This window comes from Amaranthus tricolor, chromosome 10 (assembly GCF_026212465.1).
Source record: "Amaranthus tricolor cultivar Red isolate AtriRed21 chromosome 10, ASM2621246v1, whole genome shotgun sequence".
In the NCBI taxonomy this organism is placed as follows: Eukaryota; Viridiplantae; Streptophyta; class Magnoliopsida; order Caryophyllales; family Amaranthaceae; genus Amaranthus; species Amaranthus tricolor.
The window spans coordinates 2,136,092-2,144,369 of record NC_080056.1 but is presented as its reverse complement, the minus strand read 5'-3'; the positions used below and the strand labels follow the sequence as shown (position 1 = coordinate 2,144,369).

General features: G+C 28.6%; 1 pseudogene; it reads left to right on the top strand.

Annotated features, from left to right (window-relative positions):
* The first annotated feature begins 1,663 nt into the window (after positions 1 to 1,663).
* LOC130825916 (protein DUF642 L-GALACTONO-1,4-LACTONE-RESPONSIVE GENE 1-like) lies at positions 1,664 to 4,392 on the top strand (annotated as a pseudogene).
* The last annotated feature ends 3,886 nt before the right edge of the window (positions 4,393 to 8,278 follow it).

Genomic DNA, 8,278 nt, shown 5'->3' with positions numbered 1-8,278 from the left:
CCGGGCCGTTTACCATAGAGATATGGGCCTCGGAAACGAGTATTTCTTTACGAGGGAAACTTTGATTCACATTCGTGTGAAACTGGGCTGAGACATGTGTGGAGCCCTTATGGTTTCCTGCGAAAGCAATTCTGGCTGAACAAATACAGTTATTCACTTGGGCCTTGTGTGCCTAACTGAACGGGGCTTACAACCTTTGAACTACCTTTTTAGCCGGTCCATGTTTAGAGACCGTTGTTGTTCATGATTGATTTCAAAATAAAGAGCTCGTTTGTAATTTGTGAATTCGATTAGTTCAGACTTATATTTGGACATACTTCATAGTTCATACTGAGATTGTTATTTCTCACGATAAAATTCATTCTATAATTCATATTATTTTTATTTTTTAGCTTACGCTGTTTCTCACAATTTTACAATAAAGGGCTCATTTAATTCGGTTATTTTTAAGTTATAAATGAGAAAGTCTCATATTGAGATTGATGTTTCTCATCAAAGTAAAATGACTAATTAATTAATGTGCAATTCTTATTTATTTAAAGTTGCACATAATATTTACTATCAAGGGTTGATCGAAAACAGCTTTGTTATTAACTTTATCATTTTCAAGGATAAATGTTACATTCGTATGATCCTCTTAAATTTCACCTTACATGATAGTCACTTAATAATTTTAGGGTAATGAAATTTGTAATGATTGTTACCTAATTTGGTAGTGCCAAGTTAATATAGTAGCTTTAAGCACCAAAGAATGTGCTATACTATACACTTGTAACGTAGCTCAAGTTAATGTAACATGAAAGTCTTCCTTCATTACACTAGGGGAGAGAAAAAGAGAGTTGACTAATTAAATGTGCTAATAGATTTTAGTCAAATACCCGGCTACTACTTGACATTTAAAAAGTCTTGCGTAATTTAACAAATCCTACTTCTTTCTCAAACACATAATTGTTTTTCTAACTCTTTTTTAGATGAATTTAGAATATTAATATAAGGCTAATTTAGTGGACACACAACGTGGAAGCATGTACCACATTAATGCCAGTATTGTATAGGTTTATATATTTTTTCTTTCCTATTAAATTTACATCAAATAAATTAAAAAACTTTTATACTTAATTATTAATATATATATATATATATATATATATATATATATATATATATATATATATATGGTGTAATCTTAAAGGGACAGAGACTCTATTATATAATCTTTAATCTCATTGATTCATTATATTTGTAGATTTTGGGTTCCTATCTTTTGTTAGAGTATATAACATATCTTGGGGCCTCAACCATCAGCTTAAGCTTTTGGTTGAGTTGGTCTCTTGACATGGTATCCGAGCCGATGGTTCGATCAACAATTTAAAAATGGTAGGTTCGAAAAGAATGGCGTTCCTACCCTAATTGATTACTCCCACATGCGAACTTGACGGGGGTTCGCATGTGAGGGGGGTGTTGGGATGAGTTATCCCACATCGATAAATTGAAAATGGTGTACACACTTTATAAGCTATTAGAGATCTTCTTCCCATTGCCATATGGTTTTGGGATGGTATATATCTCCTTGGCTTATGAAGTGTGTGCACTTGTGTCCCCCCGTTAATATGCTGGCATTCATAATAAGTCCAGCCTAATTTAACATCTTTCTCATGAAAAAATGGGTACATTACATCATCTTTGTATCATGGTGCTTTTATTCATGATAAGCAGTCGCGGTTATATTGCTACTCCAGTCAACATCGCTCCTAAAGATGGTGAGTTTTACATCAATTGTATTATATGAACTTTTTTTTTTGGTTTGCTAATACACAGATTTAGCGTGATTTATTAATAATATATTAGATACGTTGATGGAGAAAAAACAAATTTTATAAAAAAGAGTCGATCAAATATTGAATATAAATCAGCAGGCTAATAGAGGTTTATATAAAATTCTTAAAAACCGTAAAAATTGAGTAATATTAATTTTATTAGCCTTTTTACTTCTAGTGGATAAGACTTTTTATGTTTATATAGATCACTTACTATTCACTTAATTTATTGTAATGTGAAACATTTTTAAATTAGAACAGATGCAGTGTAAAATCCATATAATGTTATTATATCTACCATCCCTAACCATGCTTATTGTTTACGATTAGCTAGTACTTTCTTCTATTGATCTTAATTGTTCCATTGACTGGATATATTTTTCAATGTAATAATTTTATCATTAATATCTAGCGCTAATTTTGCATAATTAAAAATTGTAAAAAGTTGATCTTGATGATCTTTGCATTGAAACGAAATCAAACAAGATCGCACTTGATTATGTCATAACTTATTGATGTCCCATTAAATACAAGTTAAGAGTGATTAATTAACAGTGTTAAAAATCAAAGGAAAATTTCATGTGATAATCCTGAGTTTTTGGTTTTTCAAAAAATGTTTTTTAAATTCACTTGGTAACCTTGAACTTCCAATTTTTCCATGTGGTAGACAAAATGTTAAGTTTTTAGTTACACTAGTATTTATTTCAACTGGGTTTCGAAATATGTGATCAATAGGGTGATTACGACGTTTGTTTATTGAAAAACAATATCATTACGTTGTGTAAAAATAGCATTAAGTTAATAATAAAACTTTCCTTTTGTCTACCACGTGGAAAAAATAAAAAGTAAAGATCACCACGTGAATTAAAAAATATTTATCTACCACGTAAAAATGTCAAATTTAAAATTACCATATAAAATTTCTCAAAATCAAATGAGACTATAAAGTGAATGGGTAGAAGTAATAACTATTACTTCATTTAAAAATTTTTCTATGTAGGGCTTCTACCAAATGGAAACTTTGAAAAAAGTCCAAAGCCATCAAACCTAAGAAACAAGGTAAAAATAGGGAAATACTCCCTACCCAAATGGGTAAAAGAAGGTTTAGTAGAATACATATCAGGTGGACCCCAGCCAGGTGGGTTCCACTTTGCATGCTATTGCTATCAAGGAAACGCTACCTCTTCCTAAACCAATAAGTAATTTCACTTATTAACCCTTTTTCAAATGAGAATTTAATTTATAGTAGTATTGTTAAAGAATTATCTTAACAAAAAGATTTATTAGGTGATTGTTGTATACCTCATTCTATGATTAGAGCTGCACCTTATGTTCTCTTCATATTTAGTGTTGCATGTTCACATAAAATGAGAAGCAAATAACAATCGGTCCTGAGTCATCTATCATGTTGACTTCTAATACCATATTAAAGATTCATCTTAACCGACCAAAAGCATAAGTTGATGGATAAAATAAAAGTCCATTATATATTAAATACTATGTCAAATCGACTTTTAAAGAATTTGATAGAATATATATAACACATGGCTACCAGGTAACATTTAAATTAAGTATCAGAGGGTCTACATAATATTTAACGTCACATTTGGAAAGAACATGTAATGTATTGTAAACATTTATAATGTAAAGGACTTTTGCGTGAGAGAAAGTGATAAAACATATATCATATGATGAGACTTAATAAGTTTAAGCTTTTAGTTGAGTTGGTTCCTGACATGGTATTACAGCTTGCGTTACAAAAAGTCACAAGTTTAAATTTCAACTACCCCTCATTTAAAGGGTGAGAAAAATATTTAATGTCAAGTATGAGAAGGTCATATGCTGCATTCACAATTCTAGCGCAAAGATTCTCGTGTGAGGGGGCGTGTTAGAGTATATAATATATTATGGGGCCTCAACCATCAACTTAAACTTATGATTAAGGCCCAAGATATGTTATGTACTCTAATAATATATATATATATATATATATATGTACTTGGTTCAATTAGTTTTAATAATTAAATTTGACAATTTTTTTTGTAGGCAACTTAATAAAAAATGGAAACATCGAAAGTGGGCCCCATGTATTCGAGAAATTCTCAACGGGTGTTCTTCTTGCTCCACAATCATTAGATGCCATATCTCCACTCCCAGGATGGATCATTGATTCCCACAAAGCAGTAAAATACATAGACTCAAACTAACCAATTCTTTATCCCATCAAAATCTTATGCCATTGAATTAGTAGGAGGAAGAGAAAGCTCCATAGCTCAAATCGTAAGAACAATACCTAACAAATTCTACCTTCTTACATTCACCATTGGAGATGCTAGAAATGAGTGTAATGGAACAATGGTGGTTGAAGCATTTGCAGCAATGGAGAATGTGAAAGTTAGACATGAATCTCATGCAAATGGGGATGTAAAGCATGCAATTTTGAGGTTTAATTAAAGCTGTGTCTAATAGAACTAGTATTACATTTTGGAGTTCATTTTATCGTACTAAATTGTATGATTTTGCACATTTGTGTGGGCCTGTGTTGGATGATGTTAGACTTGTTATTGCTCCCTAATTAATTGTAAATGACTAAATGAGGTGTACGTTTATGTTGCTCGAGTTATGTGTTTTGAGGTTTCAAGTAGTGAAATAATTATCATGTCTATAATTAAGGTTGTTATGGGTATTAATTAAGAAGTACTTGTCAAAATAGTTTATTGGGTAATTATAGCTTATTTTGATACAAATAGAGGGTTAAATAGTCAAATCATCTAAAAGGCAAATATTTAGTAAATTAGCTAATTTAAACAGCTTATTATTATGAATAAGTTGTTTATAAACATGCAGTAGATTTAAAATCGACTATACCATTTACATATATTTATTGTCATATGTGTAGAAAATACCATTTAATTGTAGGAATAGGAATTTCAACCTATTATTTTAAATATTTTAAGAAAATACTACTGTATATGGGACGAAGGAAGTATATAATATTTAAATTACAATTATTTTATAACTATATAATAATTATTAACTAGTAAATATATACTCCCTCCGTTCTTTTAAGTTCTTCCACTTTACTATAACGGGTAGTTTTATAAGTTCTTCCACTTTAGAATACTTTCTATATTTAGAAAGTTTTTATCCCACTTTTACCCCTTAAATCCCTTCTTTTCTTTTAATGTACCCCTTTTTTTTTATTTATAATTATTTTCTCTCTCATACTTTCAATACAATCATTACTTACACCACTATTTAATTAAAATAATACCCACTACAACCTCATACTTTCAATACAATCATTACTTAACACCACTATTTAATTAAAATAATACCCACTACTTCCAATACAATCATTACTTCACACTACTATTTAATTAAAATAATACCCACTACAACCCAAAGATTATATCTTCCTTAATATGTGTGAAAAATCTAAAAATGGAATATCAAAAAAGAACGGAGGGAGTATCATTTATATAGTAATTATTTTTGCTACACACAAATGATTAATGTTCTTGCAAATTTAATTGTAGGGATTGGAATTTCAACCTCTCAATATCATTGCTATATACAAATTTTCAAAACTAAACTCATATCTAGATTTGAACTTTTATGTATATAACTGTGTCTGTGTCTGTGTGTGTTGTGTGTTGTGTGTTGTGTGTTGTGTGTGTGAAATAATCCATTTATTATATATATAACAAATAAAATGTAGGATTTGTTTCAAACCCTAGGGCTTAAGATTTTTAATTTGTGCAATTTTATATTACATAATATTTAGGCCGAGAAAAAAATAAGACTATAAAAGAGCAAACACCGTAGAAAGCGAAACCCAAAATCTTAAATGGCAAAAATTATACGTACATGCTCCAAAAAACGCAAGGTTCAGCAATTCTCAAATTATGCAATTAGTATGGTACATTGGTACAATGGTACGTATTTGAATTTGTTTAAGCTTAAGACGCGGCGCCAAGAAAGCTATCAAGTGCACATGGATGCATGTACAAATTATAATATTCCACAAGAGATAATTTATTACCACTAGCCAATTCTAGATCTGATTATAAATAATACTTGGTGCTGATTGCAGATTGCTTCAACTCAAAACACTTCTAATTTCTTAGTACTCTCATTAATTAAAACTCATTAACTAATTTAAAACTTAATCTATTCTTGAAATTGTTATATATTTAATTTTTTAAATAACAAAGAAGCCTGTTAAAATTAATCTCAATTATTTGTTATTTTAGATCAAAGAGTAGATTGCGACAAGAGAAGTATTAGATGAAATTTGATCTTAAGACATATTATCTGGAAAAGACGATACTTGTCACTTAGGTTTTGATTTTATTTTAAAATTTAGTTTAAATTTTCGTTCCAATATTTTATTTTTTGTTTTTAGCCTAAAGTTTTGGCATTTATTACTTGACTTTTCTAATTAGGTAAAGACTCACGATATTCTTTTTTCTGTTTTCGTTAAACATTTGATCTTTTATAGAAGACTAAAAATACTAAGATGACTTTAATTTGACTTCCTTATTGATCTTTTAATCCACTTAATATAAAATCTAAATTCGCGCCGTTAACTGTGTCAACCAGATCATAAACTCTATTATTTTGAGTTTATTTATTTAAATTTATTAACCTTTGTAAAGTTTTCTAAATCCTTGTCTTAAGTAAAGTCTTACTTGTTAGATATGAATAAGTGATAAAAACCAAGCATATTATTGATAAGATTAAGTAAATTTTATTGTATATTAGGCTTGATTGATTGTAAATATGATTATATTAACAGAAAAATACAAGGTGCACACACGTCATAAGTCAAGAAGATATATACCATTTCAAAATCGTATGATAATAGGAAGAAAAACTCCAATAACCTATAAAGTGTGCAGATCATTTTTAATTTATCGATGTGAGATAACTCATTTCAGCATTTATTACAATTTAGGCTAACAGAAGGGAGGGGGAAAGGTTGGGTGAGAATCCAACCACAAATCTTACTTAAAATAAACATATGACATTTATTTTAACTGAGATAAAATTTAATTATGATAAGATATGTTTAGAAGAGATGTAAGTTTTAATTAAAGAATACGGAATAAGTAGCTACTCAGATTGCTTGTGTTAAAACATAAAAATACAATTAGTCATCTGATAATAATACCAGCCTTATCAACTGCCTGCAAAACTTCATGAAACCATGTGCATGATGCTTAGAGTTATAGATCTAAGCTTACACTCAGGTCAAAGCTTAATAACAGTACAAAGGAAGCAAGTATTTTATTTTTTAATGAATATTGATTGATAATGGAATCTATTGTCGCGGTCCCCAAATTTTCAATGGCACACACTTATAGTAATACAATATATAACACTATGTTTATAATGTAAATTTATCGTTTTAAAGTAATTATTTATAACTTTAAAGGTGATTTATTTATAATTTTAAAATAATTAATTAAAAAATAAGTTAATTATAAACTCGTCTCATGATGAGACCGTCTTATATAAAATCTTTTCGCTTTTTCCGCCTGCATAAAGGATTAGTAATTTTTCGAAAAATTACACTTGCACGATTTATATGTTTAGATTACTAATTTCTCTACATTACACTAATTTTTAAAAATTACACTTTATAAGTCATTCTAAGTTGTATGTTTTTCTCTCTTTGAAGATCTTTCTAGAGTCGAGGGACTCTTTGACGACACTCTCATCTATGAGTGTGAACTGCCGTCTTCTTCCCTCCTCAGACCCTGACCATAATTTTCTATGAGCGAAATACACTGAGTATGATAATGATGATGACACTCTCTTCGTTCCCTATTGAAATTTCCACCGAAAATATTCATAGGAATCAAGAGAAATATGATATTTTAAATAATGGATTTATTATTTAATTGTATAATAAATTAGATGGAAGAAAGTGGAGACCAAAAAAATTTAAAAAATATTAAAAGAAAGTTAGTGGAAAAATATGTGGACTACAACTAATAAAAAATGTTTTATAAAGTTTGTAGAATATATATGAAGATCATAAGGAATATAAAAATGTTAAAATAAAGTTAGTAAAAGATATGTGAGAACCAAAAGCATTATAAAAATATTTAAATGGGGATAAATAAAGTTTTTTTATTTAAAATTTGTGATATAAATAGAAAGCACATTTATAAAAGTAACAAATAAAACACTTTTAAATGACAAATAAAAACATCAATAAATAATGGTGGGGTTAAATTTTGAGTATTGCTAAAAATCGCCACCCTTTTTATTTTATCATCACCCCTATATTACTGAAATGACAAAAATACCCCTAGACTTAAAATAACAATCATAATAATAATAATAATAATAATAATAATATAAAAAAAACAATTTAAATAATAATAATAATAATAATAATAATAATAATAATAATAATAATAATAATAATTATTATTATTATTATTATT